The following is a 23828-nucleotide window of genomic DNA, read 5'->3' as shown; positions in this document are numbered from 1 at the left end:
TCACCCTCAATGCTGTAGGCTGCTGTCCATTTGATGGCTGACATAGTTAAGGAAGTAAATTGTGCCTCGTCTGCTGGAGGGACTAGTATCACTGCATTTATATATTATCATCACATAAATGCCATGCAAATATAACATTTCCACAATTTAAAAAGAATAGTGCATTGTCATTGAAAGCAGTAAAATCCAGCAGGGGTCAATGCCCTCTGCAATTCAAATCAATATCCATCCCCTCCATCACCAGCATCCTGTAATTGCAATATGTATAAAGAATAAAATAAAGAATAATTCATATAGTTCCTTTCACAACCTCGAAATGTCCCAGAACACTTAACAGTCAATTAAGTATTTTTGAAGTGCAGTTTCTGTTATACTGTAGGAAATGTGGAAAGCCAATTGCGCACAGCAAGTTCCACAAACAAGGAAATAAATTATAAAATCAGACTTTTAAGCTGTAGTTTGTTCTGAGATGGTCCTTCTGTTTATGGATTATAGGCATGGCATTTGGTCAAGAGTCAGGCTGTACTCATACTCTAGTAACTGCTTGACACTTGTTCATTAGTACTACATCCTGGGTTGCTCCTGGGCATGGTGTTCCAACCTCTCCCTCTCTCTCTCTTGTCTAACATATGAATGATGCCAGTGATACATTAATCATCTACGTCATACATTAGTATACCCCATCTGTCAAACCTTAAACTACACCTTCCCCAGGTATACTATCCAATTTTCAACAATACGAAACTATGGGCAGGATTTTCCGGCCCCGTCCACTTCCAGGATCGTCTGGTCCTGCTGAAAGTCAATCGACTTTTGGCTGGGCTGCCGAATCTCCCACGGCGGGTCCAGCCACAACAGGGCCAGAAAATCTCGGCCTATATCTTTAACTATTTACATTGTATTTCGGTAACTCCCTTTTTGCACCTACAAATTCTACCCAACTGCAACTCCAGCTCTTCCCCTGCCCAAGCCACAGTCGGGGGGATTCAATCTCCCACAGTGTCCTCAGGGAAGACATCTTGGAGACATGAGTTCCATTCGGTATCTGCAAAGACATAACCTGCAGAGTAGGACAGCAATTTAGCAACACTGCTAGTAAACAGGATGTAGATTTCAGGATGACTAACCTGCAAGGAGAATGAGGACTTATCAACGAAAGACTGATCCAAGAGACAAAACTGGAGAGCATCAACTTTCCGACTCCTTGGGATGAGAAGAGAAGAACTCAGGGCACTCTGAAGAACTTGTTGCTCCCTCGAAGCACACCTGGAAAGAGCTTCAGAAGAGGAATGATCTTCAACTTCAGTGAAGACTGTCACAGCCATATCATTCAACTACTGTATCAAAGACTGAAAAGGCATTGAAGATTCGAGATTTCAATGAAGTTAGATGACAAAGGAAATAAAAAAGACAAAATTCTTGTAAGCCTTTCAGGAAAAGAGATGATTTTCCGATGATACTTCGAGAGGATCGTCTACTTTCTGTAAACAGTGGTAAGAAAGCCACCCTTCTCTCTGTGTGAGGTTGCTTCACTCTAGGCAATGGGAGCAATTGCTAAGGATATGAAGACAAGACAGCATCATCTCTTTAAGGGGACAAATTTCTTGTCGACGAATAACTCAGGTACAAGAAACTGGAAAGATGGATCATCCTCCAACAGATCCTTCAGTGCTGCAAGGGTTTCTTCCTCATCACTTTCTTCTAGAAAGAGCCAATTCACGTCCAGCAGGTCTTCATGGGGATAGTCACCATCTGCCGCAGTGCCTTCTGCGTCCATCACCTTTGGCCTAACTTCATGAAGAACTGAGAGATTCATAACTTCAACTCCAGCCGGGGTCTAGCAGATGGTGTCTCTGTGAAAGAAAGGGACTTGCTTCCGATGTACAAAATTCCTCAGCTTCTGAAGGCTGAAGTTCCACTGGTTCTCAATAAAAGGTTGAAGATTATTGCATAAAAAGGCAAGTCGCTCAAATGCTGGGTATTGTCTGTTTTTTTCTAGGATTCCTAGAAGTATGCCAACATCTTCACTTAATAAGGATGTGTGTTGATTGTGAATAACAGAGTGAATCAATGATCTGTCACCCCTCATAACATAAGAGGGGCATAATTCTGCCTTTAATTGGAAGATCTATGCCGCTTGGGCCCTGTAATTTAATGTCCGATGGATGATGGGTCATTGGCTGAAGCTGAGATAATCTGCCAGTGTATCAACAGCAGCTCAGTATCAATTTTAAAGGTGGTATCGAAGCCTTGAACTTGCATTGTAACTGACCAATAGTCTGGACTAAGACTATCAACTTCCCCTAGGAACTCTGTAATTTTGTCTTTAGCTTGATTTCCCATTTCTTGGGTGGAGTGTGTTTCATAAATATTTCCTCGATTAAAAGGTGTAGGATTTGCAGGGATACTTGAAATGTACAGTTTTGCTGCACTGGAAGCATTCCGTGCCCCCTGCTGGGAAGTCCTGGCGTCTATGTTGGCTTTTCTTTCATATCCTTTTGCCCAGTTTGGCAGGCTTTTGTGTGGGTGGGGCCACTGCCCACGGGCAGTGGTGTCATGTGAAGCCTCAGAGTTGCAGCAGATTATAGCCCGATTTGGCGCTCGGAGTTCAGTCTGAGTCGCATACTGAGCCACTTGCTCACTAATGGGGTTCTGTGGTGGGCTAAGATATGTGCCAAAGGCTTTGAGTACAGTCTCAGAGTCTGCAGTGGACTCCTCCACTCCCTGCCTCAGTAGAACATTGTCTGCTACTGGAGACACAGCATAAAGAAAGGAACTGACTTGATGCTTCTGCTCTTAAGAGCGAAGGCCTGATGCTGCTCGATACTGGAGAAAATGGCGTTTCTAAAACTCTCACTGCTGGCCTCTCTGCGGGCCCCTGAGGCAGTCAAATAGGTGGGGCTCACCAGGCATGGTCATCATTACCAATCTTGAGTGTGCCTCCTCTTTCTGCTGATTTGTTACAAGCTGCTGTCTTTTCTTCACTCTGCGTTTCCTTCGATAACACCGATGTATTATTTACATTGATGTCCCCATTGCTGCCACTATGTTCTGAGATGTTTCGTCCATGGACTATAGGTACTTGGTAGACAGACTATGTTCTACTCTGGGATCTGCTTAACATTTGCCTACTAATACCAGAGCTAAACAGGTCACAGAATAGGCATGGTGTTCCAAACTCTCTCTCTCTCTCTAGAGACTGACTGATGTCAGCGATACATCATCATCTGTGTCATGCATTAGAATGTCCCATCTGCTAAACCTTACTACACAGCTTAAGGGCTAAATGTTAGATAGGACACTGGGGCAGATCTCTTCTGGCCTTTTTCATATTTATTGGGCTGATGATTTGGAAGTAATAGTAGTTAATTACCATCTCCGACAAGAGAGAATCTAACCATCTACCCTCTCCAATGACATTACCATTGCTGAATCCCCCACTATCAACATCCTGGGGGTTAACATTGCTGCTGGAGGGAGTGATTGGACTAGCCACATTAATAATGTGGTTACAAGTGTGGGTTAGAGGCTGGGAATTCTAAAGCAAGTAATAAATGAAAGTCACCACAGTCCCAGAGGACCAGAGACAACTGGTGGTGCGTTTAACCTGAGGGACACCACACCTCAGGAGAGGGATGAGGTTGAGAAGGCAGGGCCTTCATGGATGACCTCAGCCAGTATGGGAATTGAACCTGCACTGTTGGTATTAGTCTGCTTCACAAACCAGCCCCCTGAGCTTCCTCACCTCCTGATTCCCCGAAGGCTGTCCACCATCTACAAGCTGCAAGTCAGGAATGTGATGGAATACTCTCCATTTGTCTGGATGAGTGCAACTCCAACAACACTTATGAAGCTCGACGCCATCCAGGACAAAGCAGCCCACTTGATTGGCATCCAATCCACAAAGATTCATTCCCTCCATCACCAACGCACAGTGGCAGCAGTGTGTATCATCCACAAGATGTACTGCAGGAACTTGCCATAGCTCATTAGAGAGCTCCTTCCAAACCCACAATCACTACCATCTAGAACGATAAGGGCAGTAGGAGTACCACCACCTGGAAGTCCCCCTCCAAGCCACATACCATCCTGGCTTTGAAATATGTTATTGTTCCTTCACTGTCGCTGGGTCAAAATCATGGAACTCCCTCTCTAACATCACTCTGGGTGTACCTACACCACAAGGACTGCAGCAATTCAAAAAGGAAGCTCACTACCACCTTCTCAAGGGTAATCAGGGATGGGCAATAAATGCTGGCCTAGCCAGCGAGGCCCACATTCCGTGAATGAATTTTGAAAAAACTAATGGAGAAAACTACATGATCCTTATTCTGTCCCTATGAAGCAGGAGTAAGGGGATAACCCTATTAGTTAGCAAGAAACACAAGAAAGAATTTGCATTTCTGAAGCACCTTTAATGACTGCAGAACATCCCAAATTGCTTTACGGCCATGGAAATACTTTTGAAAAGTTGTCAATATTGTAATGTTGGAAACATGGCAGCCAATTTGCACAAAGTAAATGCTCACAAACAGCAATGGATTAAATGGCCAGTTTTATATGTTAGTTTAAAGATAAGTGTTAGCCAGGAGACTGGGAAAACTCCTCAGTTCTTTTTTGAATGGTGCCACATGGTCTTTTACATCCACCTGAGGGGGCAGATAGGGCCTGAATTTGCCGCCATATCTGAAATAAAAAGCACCTCTCAGCAGTGGAGCACTTCTTCAGCACTGCACTGGAGTGCCAGCCTACATTTTTGTGCTCAAGTCTCTGGAGGCAGAGGTAAAACCAATTGACCTTTTGACAAAAAAGCAACAGGTACTACCAATTAGGCTGCATTTCTATAGCAAGTGTAACAACTTCAAATCAGGATGCTCCACTGCACAATAAATCAAGCCTCCAAAAATCCATAGATACATGTTTGCTGTTGACTATCAAGTGGGCTGAAGTCACCTGATTATTTTTGATGAAACCTTGCATTTTTCCCAAAACCAAAATCATGTTAGGTAACTTATCCTGTGATTTCTGTGGCGAAGACTGTGAGCATATTATTCACAGCACCCCAAAGTATTACTAAATTAGGCCACACTCAGAAGCCTTTCAGTGCACAACGTGCTGTTGCTAGGAAACCCAGATATCACTAATTTAGTGATAATCACTCTTACTCATGCATTTGAGTTTGTGCTGAGAGGTGATCAGATTAGTCTCCACAGAACGTTGGGGAGCTGCAAAGAGGCAGATCCTCTGTTTACATTCAAGGACTTGTGAATTATAACCAATGGGAGGAAGATCAAATGACCATTCCTATCGAAAATCACAAGGCAAAGCAATTTGGTGCAGTTCAACATCCCACAATGATTCACGCAAAGTTCTGCACCTTAAGATCTAAATTTCACAACTTTCCATTACAAGTCCCAAGACAGTGAACACCCCAGTTTCTGGGTGGATCAGTGTAACAAATCCTTTGCCCTAATTATCACTCCTTGAACATCTATCTGTTAATGACAACTCTTGAAGTTAACAGTGAATTATTATGTGTCAGATAGTAAAATTGCTGCTCTATTTGCCAATTTGTTGAATAAGCATCAGTACTATTTTTCAAGCAAAATCAACATGCTTAAATCTCTACAAGGTCACATTTATTTTTGTAGAGTCAATATTGTGCTATTCAAATTCCCTGACATGTATGTCAATGAACAACAAGATTTATTTGTGAGATTTTCAATTAATGATATTATCATAGTATATATTGTGAATGTGCTGATTTTAAAGGGGATGCAACACAGATTCACTAGAGTGATGGTGGGCCTTGAGGATTAAATTGAGGACAGGAAGCAGAAACTTAGCTTGTATTCCCTAGAGTACTGGAGACTATAAGATCTTCCTATTGAGGTGTTTAAATGTTGAAAGGATTCGATAGGATAGATACAGAGAAATTAATTCCTCTGATAGAGGATCAAGAATAAAGACACGTTAACCACACCCCCCAACCCCGCACAATGTTAACTAATGACCAAAATCGCCATGTCAGCACAGAGTTTCTCTAGATTAATCAAAATGCTGTTGTTCCTAACAGTTTTCGATGTCTGTCGGGATTGCTAATTAGCACTGGGTCCAATCCCAAATTAAATTGTTATAAACGTCAATCACAGACTAAATTAGGGGAAATTCTACATTTCTTCACTTAAGGGTTATTAAATGAGTCAGATCACATCATCGTCTGATCCCTGCAACTGGAATTTACACACAGCACACAGTGAGATTCCAGCTGTCCCCCGGTGGGTCAGAAATGTGGTAGCTTTTCTATGCAGACCATGTGTGTAAAAAAAGAGACTAGTAATTATATAGTAGCTTATCAAATAATTTATACATACCCTAGTGCTTTACACAACAAATAACATGTCTTTGAACTTACTACCGCTGTGAGGGCAAATCCAATAGTCATTTTGAAACAAGGTCCCACCACCAGCACAAACATTATATTGCAATTTTGAAGGTGCCAGTTAATATAGAATGCTGGCCTGGGAGGACGGTTCTTCAAATAGTAAAATTTAAGGAATAATTTACATTTCTATGGTGCCTTTCATGGCCTCAAGTTTTCCCAAAGGGCTTAATACCAAATAAAGTGCTTTTTGAAATGCAATCACTGTTGTACTGTAGAAAAGGTGAGCAACTTAATTAAAATGCTAGTTTTATTAATAATGATTATGGGCAGCATTTCCCTCCATTGGAGGCAAAGTTGAAGGGTGGGCGTGCACAGGCCCACTACCGATCGGCACCCCCATTTGGGGGCACAGCACCATTTTACGTTATTTTATGCTATGCGCACGAAAGAGCACACTCATCTCCCTGAGGCTGAGTGCTGCATCAGGGAGATCGGCTCTAAATGTAAAAATGCTAAAAATAGAAAAATAAAATTTCCCTGACATGTCCCCTCATGTGACACTGTCTATAATTTTTCCAAAAACTTTATTAAAATTTTTAAAAACCTACATGAAACCTCATCCCGCCAGGACTCCTGGCCTGCCCGCCAACATTAAGGCTGGGTGGGAAGGTCCATTAATTAGTTTAATTACTCTGTCAATGGCCTCAATTGGCTATCGACAGGTCGGCGGGCACGCAGCTGATTTTGCTGCGCCCCCGCCTACCGGAAAATTTAAATGGGGCGCGGTGACGTCGGGAGTTCCGCCCAACGTCACCGCACATCATCTTACGCATCGGTGAGCATGGATGGGAAAATCCTGCCCTATGACACTATTGGATTATTATAAAAGCCCAAAGGCTCAGTAATGTCCTTCAGGAGAGGAAACCAACCATCATTCCCTGGTCTGGCCTACATGTGACTCAGACCAACAGCAAAGCGATTGACTTTTAACTGCCCTCTAAATTGACCTAACAAGGCTCACAGGGAGAAATTAAAACTGGGCAATAAGTGCTGGCCATGCTGGCAATGCTCACATTCCAAGAATGAATAAAAAACAATATGTGCAGAGTAAGGTCCCACAAGCAGCAATGAAATAAATGACCAAGTCGTCTATTTTTTGCAGTTGTTTGAAGGGTAAATGGTGGCCATGATGTCAGCAGAAGTACCATGAAACCAGTGACGACATCTAACAGAACGAATGGTTTGTCAATTTAACATCTTAAAGAACTCAAGAGCAGCCAAGAACGGGACTAAAGTGCACATGAATCCAATTGGTATTACATAATTCAATTGCATTGCACAACCCATGGGTATCAAGGACAAGTTGTCTCAGTTGCCAGTAGAAGTGGGGCCCACCTGGGAGCTCAGACCTGGGTTGCCATATAATGGAAGCTGATAATCCACAAACTCAACCTCCTTTTACAAAGAAGCCAATAGACCACTTCTGATCTCCTGCTGGGGCTGGGGCTGGATCTGGATCTGGGGTTTTGGCTGGGGCTGGATCTGGATCTGGGGCTGGAGCTGGATCTGGGGCTTCAGCTGGGGTTGCTGGTCTCCACTGTTTATTGCATTATTGCATTGCTTCCCCCTCCCCTCTCACTCCAGCAGTTATGGTGAGCATTTAAAATGCGCCCAAAGGAGTGCAGGTTCCTGCCAGTTTTATTAAAATGATTAGAACTTTCTCTGAGCCCAGCCTTCCATCAGTGTCAATGACAGAGGCTCCTGCATGAAATTCTACATGAAGATGGGGTTTCTGACCCTTGCATCTGTAACTATTGCCTAATTTTTCTGAAAATGGAGTGTTTAAGCACAGTGCAGCATGTCCTAATGTAGACATGTACAGGAATTGCTGTTAACCTGTTAAAATATTTTACCATGTGCAAAATAGTATAAATTTTTGCTATATGGACATATGAAAATGACAGGCAGGATAAAGACAAGTTGGTCTATCAAGCGTGTCCCACACTTATAGTGGTTCGAGCACCAAGCCTAGATACTTCAACTGAAAATTCATTGGTTTCTCATATTGAGCCCTCTTAGACACAGTAATGAAAGTTAAATTAATAACACAATCTGGAATTAAAATTATAGTATTTGTTATATATAACAATTACTCACAACATCGTTAAAATGCTCTCACAGCTCAAACACATCATAAATTATGGATGTGAATGGCCACAAGCTTTTGTAAGTTCTCCATAATAATTCAGGCAGGTACAGAAAAGGGGAGAGATAAGTGTAGGTTACTGGTAACAGTGTATGTAGATAAATGGGTAATCCCCTGGACAGATCAAAAACACTTCAACAGATAATCAAGATATAAGCAGACATCAAAGACATGGATAAACGCTAGGATAAAGGCACTGACTGATGCCCAGTAATATAGGCAGACAGTCAATAGAGAATGTAGCATTGTAATTTAAACCCAAACCCTTGGCATCCATCACCTAGAAAGGCAAGGGCTACAGATACAGTAGCATGGCAGTTATGTTGCTGGACTTGTAATCCAAAGGCCAGGACTAATAACTCAGAGACAATGGGCCCGACTTTAACTCTGTGTAAGTGAACTGAGTTATTTCAATGTTTGAGTGAATCAGGTCTGACGTGATTAAATCCCAGCAGAGCAGCAGGGAGATTTAAATTCAATTAATTAAATAAGTCTGGAATAAAAAGTTAGAGTCAAGAATGATGACCATGAATCTACTGGATTGTCATAAAATCCCATCTGGTTCACTAATGTTCTTCAGGGAAGGAAATTTGCTGTCCTCACCCCGTCTGGTCTATATGCAAATCCAGGCTGACACCAATATGGTTGGCTCTTCTGGCCACTGAAATGGTCCAGCAAGTTACTCAGTTGTACTCAAGAAGGTGGCTCACCGCCGCCTTCTCACGGATAAGTAGGAATGGGCAATAAGTGTTGGCCTTGCCAGTGATGGGTTAAGTCTTGTGACTAAATTGAAAGGTGGATGGGAACACCCATCGCCTGCAAATTTCCATCCAAGTCACACATCATGCCAGCTTGGACACAGATTGCTGTTCCTTCATTGCCCCTGGAACAAAATCCTGGAACTCCCTACGAACAGCACTGTGGAAGTCCCATTGTCCCACAGACTGCAGCAGTTCAAGAAGTAGCCATGTCCACCGCCTTCTCAAGGACCACTAGGGATGGGGATTAAATAACAACCTTGCTAGTTACATACACATCTTGAAAGTTATTTTTCTTTAAATTGCAGATGCTGGAAATCTGAAGCAAAAACAAAATATTGGGGATACAAAACATGTCAGTCAGCATCTGTTGAGAGATGAGTTAACATTTTAACTGTGGACCTGTTGTCCAATCTGGCTGGCCTCACGAAGGGTCCACACCTGCAGTGTTTATTGATCTCTTCTCTCCGCAGTGACTGACTGACCTACACTTGTGTTTCCAGCATTTCCTGTTTCTGTTTCCACATTGTAAACTCACTGGTAATCCAGAAAGACAGGGAGAGACTGACAACATGCACTGAGAAAGCAGGAACAATTTGGCCAACACAAAGGTACAGGCACTCAAGCAACTGAGATCAGCAGAGTGACTGAATGGTGGACAACTAGAAAAATGTAGAGCACACAGGCTGGCAGTGTGGGATGACACTCTTCAAAGGGGAAGGGTAAGCTGAACTGATCAATGGAACCATAAACTCCAAGCTAGGCCTCCAAAAGACAATCACAGATAAAACAACATGTCAAAGGCAAAGTTATCAAACAAATCCTACAACGTGTAATTATGCTCACAAAGAAGTATTTCCCGATGGAACAGCACGATAATCGCAGATTTAAAAATACCTAAATTGTGCTGGTCTGTTCTGCACAAGGGACAATGTTCGAGGTCTGCCTTTATATTTCTCCTATGCTTGTGAAAATAGTCCCATAAATGCATTAGTGAGAAGCCAGCTGAAAACTAACAAACCACCTCTGTATTTCATATTACATAAAACACACAAGTGAATAGAGTACCATTTTCAGAGTAAGTTTTACCTATGCCCGGGTGCTTCTAGTAACATCAGAAATAATAAATGACACAATCTCTGTTCTTGATATGGGTCTATTTAATTTTATAATATTAGTGACAGGCACTCGTTTAAAAGTAAAGCCTCTGCCTCAAAACCTCCTACAGTGTGGCTTCGAAGACTTTAAAATGAGTATTAGGAAACCGACCCTATAACTTCAGATAATATGATCGGGAGTAGGTCATTCAACCACTCGAATCTGCTCCCCATTCAATTAGATCATGACTAATCTATATCTTACCTCCATTTTTCCACCTCAAATATCCTGCGCAAGCAAAAATCTATCAAGTGCAGCTTTGAAATTTTCAATTCACACCCAGTCTCAATATTTTAAGAGGGAGACTTCCAGATTTTCACTGCCCTTTAAGTGAAGATGCACTTTCTCACATGACTGCTGAACATCCTTTCTCTAGTTTTAAGGTAATGCCCCCTTGTTCTTTATTTTTTCTTTCACGGGATGTGGGCATTGCTGACAAGGCCAGCATTTGTTGCCTATCCCTGAATGCCCTTGAACTGAATGGATTGCTGGGCCATTTCACAGGGCAATGTGTCTAGAGTCACATGGAGGCCAGACCAGGTTCAGACAGCATATTTGTTTCTCTAAAGAATATTAGGGAACCAGATGGGCTTTTACAACAATTGTTAATAGTTTAGCGGCAATATTACTGAGACTAGCTTTATAATTCTAGATTTATTAATTGAATTTAAATTCCACCAATGCCATAGTGGGATTTCACCCAGGGCCTGGGCTTCTGGATTACTATTCAGTGACATTATCACTACACCACCATCTCCCCATTAATCTGCCCCATCAAATCCTTTAATCATCCTAAACACCTTGATTAGATCATTAGATCATCTTCTATTTTCAAAAAAAAATACAAGGTGCAGTGTACAGATGAGAAAAAAGAGTGGCACACGGATTGTGGGGTAGTCCTACAGGGATGCAAGTGGAGATTCTGATGTTGGAGCTAGGCTGGCTCTACTATGACAAGTAGCACTGGAACCAGTTGAGAGCTATTTCCTCTAAAGTGAGTCACATGCAGGAGGCAGCAGAGGAGAAAGGAATGATTGATCAAATTGAATGCTGTGGAGAGCTTGAAGAGGACAAGGACAAATGGTGCACCACAGCCATGATTATAGCCAATCTCATTGATGCTTGACTAAATTCTGCTAGCTGATTGGTTGAACACTACCTTTACAAAGATGCACACGACTTTCTGATAGACATAGGTCTGGATTAATTTCTACCTGCCAAGAAAATGTGTGCGAGAAAATAGCATTGAATCTGAATAAACTACAAACCTGGATACATAAATCACTGGGTAGCTGCTGGCCTCTTCATTTTAAACCACAACATTATGCCAACCCAGTGATGGTAGACCCATTGAACCCAGGGCTATTTTAAATCTGGCAACGTTCCACAGTGCCAGACTGGCTTCGAGGGCATTACTCATCAACATGGTTTGTCATTTCATCTCCACAGAAGTAGCCACTGATCCAAAAGGTGATTTTAGGACAAAACACAAAAGAAAGCTAACAGTCAAACATCCCCCGTTCAAATAGTCCCAGTGGCACTCGAATACATACAATCCCGTTTACATTTTCAGAGCCTGCATTTTATTTTTAGGCAGGAAAATGTGGCATAAATGACAGGAATGCAAAAAAGAGCTTTGAAGGAATATAATAATCAGAAAGACAATACTCCTTGGCACTGCAACAAAACCCAAGATTTTCATAGGGCAGAATTTTATGGCCCCATTTTGGCGGGGACGGGGCTGTAAAATGCGGCGAGACATTCAAAACCTCATTGGCTTCGGCAAGTAGGTAAAATCCCACTGCCGTAAAATTTCGCCCATATGTGTTGAATGCAAACAAGTTTATTTGAGAGCACAAAGTTGTTTTTAGAGTTTTAAGATGACTTTCTTTGCCTCACTTCCAGTCGGAGGCACTGAGACATTTTGGATGCAGAACAAGACCATGTTCCCTAATTCATACAGTCATTAAAATACAAAGATTCTACAGTAGGTGCTGGCTCAGCTCATGCCTGCATTGCAAAATATTGCAGGTTCCAGAACCCATTGCAAATACTTGAGCACAAATGTTAGGCTGATAGAATGCACCGTGACATAAATAATGGAAAGTAGTTTTTTTTATTAAGTTTTCATGTAACATTTAACACGATGAGGTTGGCATAGCAATCATGTATAGGGAATTTAACAAAAGAAAATTTCACCCAAATGCCTTGCTGGTTATTAGATTTTGCAAAACACATGAGCCTAGATTCTGCAGGCAAGTTTCCACTCCCACCAAAGCAATCTCCCAACAGGGGCCATTCCTCATGCTGGGAACTCCTGCCTGTTATATAAACTTGGTTGGCTCCAGAAATTCTAGCAAGTTTAGGCCAGGTTGAAATTCTGCTTCGTTATTTTTTCACCCACCGAGCTCAAAATCTAGAAAAAAGAAAACATTGTGGAGTACTGAGGGAGTGCTGCACTGTTGGAAGTGCCACCTCTTGGAATGAGACGTTAAACTGTGGCCCTTCTGGCCTCTCTGGTGAACGCAAAAGAACCCAGAACACTATTTCAATGAAGAGCAGTGGAGTTAGCCCTTGTGTGCTGGCCAATATCCATATCTCAATCAACATCACAAAAAACAGATTATCTGGTTGTTATCACATGGCAGTTTGAGGGATCTTGCTGTGTGCAAAGTGGCTGCCATATTTGCTACACTACAACAGTGACTAGACTTCAAAAGTACTTCAATGGCAGTAAAGCGCTTTGAGATGTCCAGTTAAGAAAAGCGCTATATAGCAAGTCCTTCTTTTGTCTAGATTTTGTGCTTGGGCAAGAAAGTGGGTGAAAAAGTAATGAATCAGAATTTCAACCAGGCCTAATCATGCTAGAATTTCTGGAGTCAGCCAAATTTGAAAAATATTCAGAAGCTCCCAGCATGAGGAATGTCATTCGCTGGGGAATTGCCTTGGTGGGAGTGGAGACTTGCCTGCAGAATTTAGAAGCCTGCAACAGATTGGAGGGATTGCGTACCCGGTCAGGCATTAGAAGCAAATCTAGAGAGGAAGATGTCATCAAGTTCCGGAGAAAGAGAATGCGCATGGATTGTTTATGAAGCTTTTAGCAGAAGTTGATTGAAGGATTTTGCAACCAGCAAGGAAAACAATGAGCAACGGTGGTTAGAGTTGGCCAGAAGAGTCACAACTTCATAAATTGGGTTCGGTGGGTAGCAAAATCAGGGGTGGTGGATAATGGGTGCCCAATTCCATATCGCCCATTATACAGCACTGGCCAAATTTCAAGTTACACCCACCTCAGCCCCCAAAATCTTAGACCTTCATAAATTATTGCAAAATACAGAATAGAAAATATTAACATCAAGATGATCTGAGGGACTCTAAATTGTCCATAATCTGCCACGGAACTCCCTTACTCCAATTTTTTAATAAGTGTAAGAACCCTGTAATCCCATATCTTATTCTGTCTAATTTGCCAATTTTTAAAATTGATGTTTTACTTACTGTCACCTCTGCAAGGTTATTTAACAGGCCCTGATCTGATTACATTGAAATGATTAGTGGGCAAGCGGCCTTTCTCAGATGTCAGCCTTTTCCATTTTAAATACTTAGCAGAGCAGAACTCACATGACCCAGACTGGGAGGACAGCCAGTGACAATGCAAACAGGTTGAGCTAACTGTAGTTGTATGCTTATTGGCGGCCTTACATTTTGGAATTCTTTTCCTAAACTTCTCCACTTCCCAATCTTCCTTCAAAGACACTCCTTAAAAATCACCTGCTGACTAAGCTCTTAATCACTCCTTGCAATATTTCCTTTGGCTCGGTGCCCACTTTAGTCTGATTATGCTTTTACGAAACACATTTGTTCCATGTTAAATGTGCTATATAAATGCCAAATGTGGAATGATCCCAGCCCATTGTAGCCTGTGGATGAACAAGAGGTATGGTGCCCTCAGTATCATTTAAAATCGCTGGCTGTAGCTGTCTAAGAGATCAAAGTGGGAACATGAACCAGAACAATCATTACAGCCTTGTTGTCACTTGCATTCCAAGAACACTTATTGAAAACATAAGACAAGATAATACAAAAGCATAATCCTCTTTCAAGAGGACGAAGGGATATTAAAATTAAATTGAGGGATAGAGGGAATCTACCATTCCTTTAAACAGGAGAGTTGTGCCTATTCCCACAATGGTGCAATAGAACTGCTACAAGCCAGATATCTCTACAATGCGCGTTAGTCAAACTGAGTGGAGCTGACCTATGCAGACTGTTGGGTCTAAGTGGTGAAAATCATGTTGGTGGTCTGCTCCCTAATGTTGATTAAACATAACCTTACAAGCTGGAATTATCAACACACAGCAGCACCATACTCAGAATACTTGGCAAAGGACGTGTGTGTGTGTGCGCGCGTACCGGTGTTGCAGTAGTAAGCTGGTGGTGGGTAAGTGAAGGTTATAAGGATTCCCTTCAAAAGAAATGAAGACTGAACACTGCTGTTTGAGTGACCTTGCTCTGGCTGCTGTGTTTCCTACACTACATCAGTAACTACACTCAAAAATGTTTAATTGGTTATAAAGTGCTTTGGGATGTCTGATGTCTAATCTCCCCACATCCTTTCATATTCTCCATTTAGAACCAAGGATCTAATTCTTTTTCAAAATAACAAACTCTGCTTCACATTTTAACCGCCCTCCATGTAAAAAATTGTTTGAGCCTGTCCCTTCAATCTTTTTGCAATGACCTTAAATTTGCACCCACTCTTTACAATCTCCCCAAGCAATGAAAACAGTCAATCACCTTATTGCATTGGAGTTTACCCTGGATTTCAGGATCCCTTCACGATTGGTTCAGCAATTTTACCACAGGTGGCGTCCTAATTGGTGAGCCTGCCCTCCAAATAAGGCCTAGTTAGAGGGCCAGCAGTTCTGAGGCCTCAGCAACCCCAGTGGGAGGGGTGGGCACTACTGAGCCCAGCAGGTGGTCTAGGGGGAGCCTCAAAATAAGGAGTCCTCATGGAGAAAAGTACAAATTAAAATTCAGGATGAAGGAGGGAGAAGGCCCCAAGCTTGCACCCCTCCCATCCCGCTGCCGATCTCCCTGCCGCACCCCCCACCCCCGCCCCCACCCCCATCACCACCACCACCCTCCCCCCCACCCCACCCCAACCCACCAAGGGGGATCACTGGGGCTAAGGGGACTTTCCCCTCATAGGGCCATGAAGCCTCCAGCTCCAATTCCCCCCCACCACCACCCACCAATGGCTGCGGGGAAGCTGCTGGCCTCTCCATAAGCCGGGGGCTGCCCTGCAGTTGGCAAAATGCTGACGGCTCCATAAAATGGCCCTTGATAGGGCCTTTGATTATGCAAATAGGCTGGCTCTCCACTTGGAGTGGGCCACTAATCCACCTCACCAGTGGGAAACCTCCCCAGCAGTGGGACTACATTGGGGGAGCTCGCTCAACCTGTCTTCCCACCATCTTGCTGCACCCCCACCTCCCGTTGCCCTCATTGACCTCCACTCCTGCCACCCGAGAGCCAGTAAAATTCTGCCCACTGTAACCCTTCATAATCATCAGGCCAAGCCTCCATCTTTTCACTTAAAATCCCTAATCTTTTGAAGCTATCTTCATAATTGTAACCTTACAATTCATCCTTGCCAACACCCAAGTGAATATAAGCTACATCTTTTCAATTTCTTTCATTCATTGCTACAGTGCAGTGATCAAAACCATACACAATGATGCATTTCATTTCCTCAGCTCCGAGAATACATCAACGGGGAGCTACAATAACAAAATACTTTCTGATGGACTGACTTCTGTGGGCTTTTTAATTGCCTGATTGAACTCAGTAACAAGCAGATGTGTATTTTCCCCTCTGGTGCTACTGTTGAAATATGAACAGTTTTGGAATCAATAGCATACGTTTCAAAAGGGGAAAATTAGGGTTAACAGATTACTTTGAGAAGACACGTTGGAGGGTGAAAAATGGAGGGGCGAGGTAAAAGATTGGAAAATACAACAAACTGTTTCCCCAGGTCACAAGTCAGTCTGGGACAGTGACTTCAAACCCATTTGACCTGACCATGCAAACACCAACTCGCCCATCTTCCAACTACACTGGAGTGCTATTTTTTTTTTCAAATGAATATAATGTCCTGGCTTCAGGTGCATTCCGAATGATGAACACCCTCTGCAATAAAGGCATCTTGATTGGCGCAATGGTGGGAGCGGGAGTTTTCCCCAGGCTTGAAACAGCATTTTCATCTGAGATTTCTCCTTGGTAACATTTTTCCTTTATTCATTCATGGGGGTGTGGGCGTCGCTGGCTAGGCCAGCATTTATTGCCCACCCTTGTTCAGAGGGCTTTTAAGAGTCAACCGCATTACTGTAGGTCTGGAGTCACAGCTAAGGACAGCAGCTTTCCACTAAAGGGCATTAGTGAACTAGATGGGTTTTTACAACAATCGAAAATGGTTTCATGGTCATCATCAGACTTTTAATTCCAGATTTTTTTATTGGATTCAAACCCGGGTCCCCAGAGCATTACCCTGGGTCTCTGGAATATTAGTCAGTGACAATACTGCTATGCCACTGCCTCCCTGGCCTATCAAACTAAAGGAATGCCAAGTGTCACAGTTGCTTAATGGATATTATCTTCATAGGAGGGGTCTATGGTAGGAAAGGCAGTGGACTTTCATTGTCTTCACCATGACCACATATTCAAGAGGCACACTGATAATACTATTTGCTGTCATTTAAGACATTGCACAGTGCCTTCATAAGAAGAAGTGTTGCCATATTCTTTTTTTTCATATATATTTGATGTAAAGATGACTTTCTTTGGGCTCAAGTTCATTTCTACCTCTCCCTTCCACCCCACACCCTCCCAATCCTCAGTATTATTCTCCAAATTGTTCCAGGTTCCCACAATGTCACTTTTCAACCAACCAACATAGAAAAGGGCCAAGAGACCTGTATCCTCTCAGCAACAACTACAACTTTCATTTATGTAACACTTATAACTTAATTATACATCCCAGGACACCACCCAGGAGTGTTACCAAGCAAAATGTGACACTGAGCCATGAGTAATTATTAGGACTGGTAGCCAAAAGCTTGGTCAAAGAGGTAGAGTTCAATGAGTGTCTTAAAGGAAGAGAGGTGGAATGGTGGAAAAATTTAGTGATGGGATTTCAAAGTTTAGGGCCCAAGCAGTTGAAGGCATGGCTACCAATGGTGCAGCAATGAAAACTGGGAGTGTGCACAAGGCCGGAATTGGAGCAGCACCAATGTCTCAGTGGCCTGTGGAGCAGCAGGAGGTTACAAAGATAGGGAGAGGTGAGGGATTTGAAACTGTTTCGTGTTTCAAAATGGCTGGTAGAGGCAACTTTGTTGGCTGACATTTTCTGTTAAAACATCCTTCTCGTGTCACCTGGAATGGGATTGCATACTCTGGATTAAATGATGGTATCAGAAGGTCATGACAACAAATGCAGGGAGGGTGACAGAAAATGACTGTCCCCGGCCTACTTTTAACCACCAGTTCTAGAATATGAAATAGGTCGCCAAGTATTAACACCAATATTTCTGATGAAATGTTAACATTTATCTCCAGAGGACAGGAATATTCAGGGGTGGACATTATGTTACAGTTATATGAAGCTCAGGTTAGACCTCATCCGGAGGACTGCTTTTCATTCTGGACACTGCATCTCAGGAGGGGATACAGCACAGATTGACCAGAATGACACTGGCATTAAAAGAGTTAAATTATTAGGGCAGACCATTAGACTTGTATTTCCCAGATCATCGAAGACTAAAGAATGATCTGTTTGAGGCGTTTAGGATGATTAAAGGATTGGATAGGATAGTTGGAGAAACTACATCCTTTGGTAGGGGTGTAACCTTAAAATTAGAGCAGATTGTTCAGGGTTGGTGCCAAGAATCACTTCTTCATGCAAAGGGTAGTGAAAATCAGGAACTCTCTTCCCCAAGAAGCTGTTAAGGTGAAAATTTCTAAAACGGAGTTTGAAAGATTTTTGTTGGGCAAGGGTATTAAGGGTTGCAGAACCAAAACAGGGAGATGGAATTAAGAAACAGATCAACTATCATCTAATTGAATTGTAGAACAGGTTTGAGGGGCTGAGTGACCTATAGCTGTTACTATGCTCCAGCCAGTCATCTTCCCTTATAATACCGAGAGTTACAGGGATTTTCAGTCAAAGACACTTAGAACAGTAGCATGGGAAGAGACAAGTCTTGCTTATTTCCTTTGTGGTGTAAGGGGTCATACTGTGACTCGCCAATTCAAAAACAATGGAGTGACCTTCAATCCCACTTTTTAAGATTTACTGGTAATTTAACATCCTTTCTCAGACATTAACCCTATGTCTTCTTGTCACCAGAGTCTAGGCATATGCTGCATGATATTAGCATGTGAAGGCTGATTCATTAATTCATATGAAGCTCCTTGGTACATCAGAGACTTTAGCCCAATGACAATAAACAAGTTAATGTCTATGTTAAACTAACAGGTGTCTTAATTTCATGCATGTGGGCAAAGAATTTGTACACCATTTTTGCAAAATTTCTAGGTTAAACTCCTTTCATCGCCAAGAACTCAACTAATAATCTTTTCAAACCATTTGTACAGAAATGGGCCCTCCCAAGTTACTCATTTTGCAACTAGTTATCCAGCGGGTGGACAAGTTCCTTCTCTTACTTATTAAAACTTATCTTTACAATTAAAACCTGTTTGTAAGTATTCCTTCTCCCAGCCAGAATAATCATAAAGAAACCACTTTTTCGAGGCACGTATGAAGTAACAGAACCCCCACTGATTCACAACCCTGATCTTCCACATTGGCAGTGTAAACCTTGCTCTGTGGCATCTCCAAAAGATGCTAGTTGCACAAATGTGCAGCTTTGCGATTCACGCTGTTGAAAAAGCTTGCAAAGCTCCCTAAACTCAGCTGCGTGGGCACAGGGTGCCATCATGGCAAAACAAACCACCCGTACTTGCCAATCTAAATGCATGGAGCCATACACACACACACACAGGCAGAGGAAAAGGGAAAATGGTTGCAGTGATCTTCAATAAGTTTTATGATTAAATTACTAAGAGAATAAGATGGCAGGGATGTGGGTTTGGTGTCAAATTGTGTGTGTGTACGCGCGCACTGTATGCTTATAGTCACCCAGAATGGCAACTATTTTATCCATTTCTTTGGAAAAAAAAGACAACTGGACAATCAGCCAGTCAATGGCGTAGGATTTAAACTGTTGGAGTGAACTCATTACTGAATGCCCACTCAGGTTATAAATTGAGGATGGTAAGAAAGAAATCTATTTTCCAAGATGATCTGCAGCAGCCACATTTAGCACCTGTAGAAACTCTCGCAGCCGCTTGCTGCCATGCCTGCGCACCAGCTTGTCCCTGACTCGCACACAGCCTTGTCCTGAAGCCCTGCACTCCACTGCAGGAGCACGAAAACCAAAAACAGACCTTCTACAGTCCGAAGATAGCACAGCAAAGGTGGGTTTGTATCAAGTCCATCGCCCACACACTAATAGGTGGAACACCTACGAAACCCACCTCCAGGTTATCACGGTGTTATTTCCCAGCCCCGGGCAATGCGTCCTGAAGCTACTCAAGGTGATAAACTGGACAAGAAGGCAGGCCGCGCTGCAGGGGTGGAAGGACTGTACCAGATGTGACTGCAACCTGCCTGTCCTACTGCTTGCAACAGTGTTGTTTTCGATTCTGGAGGCCAGTAAAACTTTACAGCTTCTGTGAAACACACGCTGGGCCGCTGAAGCACCAAAGTCATTTTCTTTGTGGTACAGGTGGGGGGGGGGGGGGGTTCGCAGTCATAACAGCGGACTTCCTCCTCCCTAAGTTGAAAGGCAGTCACCTCGAAACACTTTCCCAGCCAATCCTCCCCCACCCACCTCCCACACTCCCTGAGCTACATGATCCGAGGTAAAACTAAATAAAGCTGAAATAAAATCTAAAATGAACCGGAACCAAACTGAACGTCTGATCCATAAGGGATGGCGAGCACCATGTCGGATGCTGTGACATGTGCTCGTCTCAATCAATCGCACGAAAATAAAGAGGACCCACTTCGGGCTGTCTGGGGAATGGGAGCTGCAAGCGAGTGGGCGCTACAAGTTTACAGGCTGCCAGCCAAAGGGAGGCAGGTGAACGTTTTCTCTGTTTGTCGCTGGGTAGAAGTTGGGCTCAGTGCACCGTCACTCACTCGAGTGAAACAACTGTCCGTGGCAAAGTGGGGGGGGGAGGGGGGGAATGAGTAGCACAGGGCAGACCAGCATTAACCCTCATCGTAAGTCAACCTCCTTGACGTTGATCGGTCTATTCAGTCACGTCTGCGCACGGCAATTTTGTTGGTTTGGGGGCGGTAGGTAAGTTACATATCCACCCAATCAATAATTAACTTTCCAACCCTCATACAGGGATCAAGAGCCAAGCGCGCGTCCAAATAATAGCTCTGGGATCCCAGGCTGGCCTGTTACATAACCCTGCGAGCTTGCTGGGATAAAATCGTTGCTTTCACGCGATGAGCCCGACAGAATAAACTGTAGGTGCATTTTCTAAAGAGTTGTCATTTAAAGAGACAACGACTGTTCGCCTGCTGCACAAGCCGAGTGTACTCACAGCGTGGGTTGGATAGAGTAAGGGCTCCACCTAGTGGGAAAAGCACCACCTTTCCGCAGAGTCCAGTCCCTACCTTGTATACAAGAAAACTTTAAAAGCAATCCTGGATGCGAAAAAAAAGACGCCTGTTTCTCTGGCCACAGTGAAAAGTATGACTGCAGAATATCTCAACAAAATACCCTTTTAAAAGCTAAAAATAAAAATATTTGCGCGTTAGGCTGGCGAGTCGTGTTAAAACTTCCAGATTAATAAAAAAATAACAGAAACGATTTAAGTAACAGAACTTCCATTGAATCGCAATCCCTATAGAAAATAATGAACTGCTTAATCGATTTTGGAGTTTACATAAATAAGTCGAGGAAACGCTTAAGATATTGCTGACTTTTTTCATATTTTAAATCCCCCCCCCCCCCCCCGGTGGTTGCATTTTGCCTTCTGTACATCAGTCAGCAATTCTCTCCAGCTCCTTATCCCTCTCCATGCTCACTGTTCTTCCTTCTAGTGCTTGAGAGCAGGTTTCTCACCCACCGGCTCACACCTTAGCATGCAACGTAAAACAAAATGCACCAGGGTCGGTCCGAAACATGCATCAGAGACACGGCGGAAAAGGGGAGAAGGCGGGGGGAGAGAGAGAGAGAGGGGAGCTGGGTTTCAGTGGGGGAGATATATTGGAGGACCTAGGCAAACATCTACACATCCTTACCCCCTTGGTGTTAGCCTGGCAGATCCCAGACACATAACGTCCCTTAAATCCAGTATGTATTCGGACGTGACGGCAAGGAACACGGGGACATATAAACACAGTTTAACTGAACCTTCCCATCTGTTAAAGCAATGCTGCAGTTCTCAGTCCCCAGGACTGACCATTCACCACCCCCCAACCCCACCCCCCCCCCCACCCCTTTCCTCCTCCTCCCCTCCCCCATCAAAATATTTACCCTGTACACACAGTTCAATGTTAAATGTTTGCAAACCCACCCCCCCCCCCCCCCCCCCCCACACACACACACACACACACACTTCTTCCCTCCCTCCCTCCTTCCCTCCCCCAGCACCACTCTCTCACCTAGTGACGGTTCTCCTCGGCGGCTGAGGTGCACTCAGATCTGCTTCGAAGGCTGCTCGGCATAAAGTTACCACGGACCCAGCTCCGGTTCGGGGGACCTTGCAGGCTGTGCGCGCTTGATGGGGAGAGAGAGAGACCCCTTCTTTTCATGCCGGAGTGACAAGACTTTAGGTGGGGCGTTTCGTGTATATATATTTTTTTTTTAAAAAAAAAGAAAAGAGAGAAAACGCTGGTTACCGAGCGGCTGCGGAGACTTGAGAGAGCGGCGGGAACAGCAGCGTCTGCAGCAACATAGTCAGTCAAGGGCTGTGGATGGACGGTGTAGGGAAAGGCTGCTGGGATTGGGAGGTCTGAGCCTGTGAGGAGGTCTATAGTGAATGAGAAAGTAGCTGGTGCGACTGCTGGAGGGGGAGAGAGAGAGAGGAGGGACTGACACTACTGAAGATGGGCTGAATGAAGAAGGAGCCAGAGAGAGAGAGAGAGAGAGCAATTGATAGACTTGAAGGACGGTTCAAGTCAAAGTCTTGGGAGTGGATGGGCAGAATGAGAAAGGGGGTGGAGAGAGAGAGAGACAGATTTCGTGCGGAGAGGGGCGGGGAGGGAGGGAAGGGACATTAGTTAGTACAGAGGCTGAGACAGAAACTGGCAATGGGGCTGATTGGCAGCAAAGACAGGCTCAGGGGTCAGTGAGCTGAACGGGATTGATTTCGCGTTTCTCCCTGGCGACGCAGCGTTAAAACTCTGGGCGATTAGAGAGGGGGGGGGGGTTCAAATCCGGGAAACGCCTGGAATAAGAGAGTCTGTGTAAAAAAAAAGGGGGCGAGAAAGAATACAGGAAATATTAAGGGATAACATGATTGGAGGGTTGCAAAATCATATCAGGAGCGGGATTTTATTTTTTTAATTGGTGGGGAAGACGGGAGTGTGAGTCCTGCAAGGGCGAAGAACAGGAAGATGTGGAGCTGGAGGGAGGCGGAGAGGTGAGAATGGGGAATGTGAGGGGAGACAGTGGGTTCCGGGGTCTTTGTAAATTCAGAAAAAAACCCCACAAAAACCGCCGAGAAATCCCCGCAGCGAGAACCTCAAACTTGAATCAATGTCGGAAACTGGAGGCGATACGGGCGAGGGTGGCAGCGGACAGGAGAGTGATCAGCAAATCGATGGCACAAAGGGCGATGGGGACACGGGTGGATCCTGTATCCAGGGGCAGAGATTCCGCCGAAACTTAACCAGAAGCGATGGGCAAATCGATGAAGCAGAGCCCACTCCTTCACTCCCTCCCTCCCTCACTCTGTGTGTGTGTATGTGAGAGAGAGAGAGAGACTTGGGCTTTGAATCCCCATTTCCAAATACACGTCAGGCGCTCTCCTCACTTTTGTTACAAAAATAAACCTTTTTTTAAAGGTTTGCAAATTACAAGTGAAAATCGTCACAACAAACGTGGCTTAAGTTCAGGGCTGTGTGTGTGTGTCTGATTTTGTCCTTAAACAAGACTATAGGATTGCTCTGCACAGACTCTCGGTGTCCAGTTCAGTGACTGAGGAGCCCAGGCTGCCCAGCAGTGAGCGGCTTAAG

The 23828-nt window shown here is 43.8% G+C and overlaps 1 protein-coding gene across 2 annotated transcripts in view; it reads right to left on the bottom strand.

Moving 5' to 3' along the window:
* brinp1 (bone morphogenetic protein/retinoic acid inducible neural-specific 1) overlaps window positions 1-22368 on the bottom strand; it is a 347418-nt gene extending 325050 nt beyond the window's left edge. Inside the window, exon 1 of one of the 2 annotated variants that reach the window (XM_041192927.1) lies at window positions 22254-22368. The gene's annotated coding sequence lies outside the window, so the exon portion shown is untranslated. Of the gene's footprint in view, window positions 1-20104; window positions 20168-22253 lie in introns of those variants that run through there. The other variant, XM_041192928.1, reaches the window with a different exon arrangement.
* Window positions 22369-23828: the final 1460 nt, after the last annotated feature.

Source organism: Carcharodon carcharias, chromosome 8, assembly GCF_017639515.1.
Source record: "Carcharodon carcharias isolate sCarCar2 chromosome 8, sCarCar2.pri, whole genome shotgun sequence".
Taxonomy (NCBI): Eukaryota; Metazoa; Chordata; class Chondrichthyes; order Lamniformes; family Lamnidae; genus Carcharodon; species Carcharodon carcharias.
Note: the sequence above shows the minus strand (reverse complement) of the source record. Positions and strands in the feature narration are given on the sequence as shown.